Raw genomic sequence first — 2,500 nt, forward strand, 5'->3', positions numbered from 1 at the left:
GGGCTGGGCATGGATTCGTAGGGATCTGCAGGTAGTAGCTTGATATTCTGAGTACTCACTCCCCGGTTTCTGAGCATCTCTTTCCTCCTTTCGTGTCTCACCCTCTTGTCATTTTCTTCCATGTCACGTTTTCGTTCCTGGTCTTTGAGCATGTGTTCTAATTGCCTGTATCTCAAACTGTGGGGTTGTGTGTCGCTCATGTTGCGTTTCAAATTTTCTAAGTTGTCGTTTGACGATTGGTGGTCGACGACGGCCTCTTCCGCTGAATCCACAGACATCACTGTTTCATTTTCTTCCTCGCGTTGGGGTGAATCAACTGCAGGCGGCAACACGTCTGTAAAAGACATTGTTCGAAGGGCTTCCTTATCAAGCTCAGGAAGAGTGCCATCGAGATGTTCTACCTGTGAATCTTGGCCTTCTTCGGTGCCGTCCGACGTTTCTTTCTCGTCGTCTGGTTTGCGTGCCTTCCCTGCTGCCCACACTATGCAGTCCATGGGATGTTTTCTGAGCCATTCCGAGGCTCTCTTCTTGGGCGTGGCCAGACTCTTAAAGGTGTAATTACGCAGCCTACGTTCCATTGCCGGTTGATCTTCAGGCTTAAACTGCAATTTCTGTTGGGCCGTGAGAAACATAGGACAGCGGTTAATGAACGATCTGGCTGTTTGGTACTTGATATCGCATGCCGTGAATCCACCTTGGGTCAAGATTTTCCAATCGTCAATGTCCATGGTTGACGTAGACGCTTCATCTATGAAAATCACTTTGGTAGACTTTGTTATCATGGCCTTGTTAAACACCCGCTGTTTGGTTATCGTAGCTACGTTGGAATGGTGGATGAGACCGAGGATTGGATGGAAGAGGCTGGTTTTGCCACTGTTGGCGTCACCGATCAGACAAGGGACTCTGTCCTTGTGGCGCTTTTGATTGAAGTTGAGCAACTTTAAGTAATCCTCGCAGAACTCGGCAATTTCTCCGTCGGAAAGGCTGTTTTCCAGAATTTCTTTGAAGTATTTTGGTTCGGGCCCTTTTTGTGAGTCGTACCTGCTGAACGCACGTGGAGTGACCATGCCGATCTTTTCATCTGGGATTGGGTTCTCTAAGAAGTGTCTGTCCTTAACCGACCAGCAATAACCAGCTTCTACTTCAATGAGGTTGTAATCGATGAAAATTGGTCGAATCACTTCGCAGTCGGGGTCGCCAAGAATTTCAATAACCTTTTTCATGTCCCTGAGTAGCCTCGCTTTAAAAAAATCGTTTGCCGCCAAACAATTGACAAAGGCTCGCATTTCGCACTTGTAGGCGTATGTGAACTTGGCTGCAGGGACCCTTTTGTAAATTTTACCACGGAACAGGGCGTATTCCATTTTCTTCATGGCTATTCCTATGTCATTCACCAGAACGGTCAACTTATCTGACAAACGGGCTTCCTCATCCGGGTGCATCGTTTTTCTGATACCGTCCTTCAAGCCGAACGTGTCTATTTGCAGCTTTGCCTCTTGAAGTTTTGCGACAGCAGCCTGTAACGCGGAGCTGAAAGATGAATTTATCAGCCATACTCTGGCGACGTTCTCTGTACCGCACTGTTGCGAGTCCAACAAATCTTCCTCGCCCAGCATTCTCTCCACCTCGTTTCGGAAGCAATTTTCGTATGATAAATCGACTAACTCCTGTATCAAAGGGTTCTTGTGATCCTTCAGGACCTTGAAGAGCTCTTTCATAGCCGCCGACTCTTTCCCTTCGTTGAATGGTATCTGTGAACAGAGCAGTTGCATTATCAACTCACACTTGTACTGTCAAACATTCATTAACTATTTCTCTTCGCTCGTAGCATCGCTACAGGCTTAAGTGTGTGTGGAGTGAAATCACGGGTTTTACACTTCGAACGCTAAGTAAAGTTACTTCGACATACCCTGGACTTGGGCTTTTCCACTTATGCGTTCTCCAAATCACATTACTGAGCACACGGTCATGTTCTCAATCCCTTTTTTTTTTTTAACAGTTTCTTAATCGATCGATCTCAGATATTTGCCATTACGACTAACAGGGGCGGCAAAGGATGAACTTTTCAATGTTGCAAAACCTAAAGCCTGCAAATAGTTTCCAGCAACGTTAACGCATATTAGGAAGGGCATGCATTATAAAAATAAAGGGTATGCACCTGTTGTGTCTCCGTTTCTACGCCGCATTCCAATAGGGCACGGTGTAGTATCAGAGGGTTTGCAGGGGCACCATTTGGCGTTGTTAAGGCAATCCAGTAGTTGATTGAAGGACACAATTTCTCGTTTATCACACTAGGATAGTTTGAAATCCACTCTTCGCTTACAGCACCTGCCACTTGACTTGATGTTAATGAATTGTCATCACTTTCATCGCTACCGTCTTCCTCTTCGTTTTCTTTCTTTTTTCGTCGTCTTTTTTTGCGGCTTTGTGCACTTATTGCTCCAAAGAATAGCGCCACATTTTTTATTCCTGTGGAAAAAAAAAAGGAAAAAGAAAAGAA

This window comes from Montipora foliosa, unplaced genomic scaffold (assembly GCF_036669935.1).
Source record: "Montipora foliosa isolate CH-2021 unplaced genomic scaffold, ASM3666993v2 scaffold_124, whole genome shotgun sequence".
In the NCBI taxonomy this organism is placed as follows: domain Eukaryota; kingdom Metazoa; phylum Cnidaria; class Anthozoa; order Scleractinia; family Acroporidae; genus Montipora; species Montipora foliosa.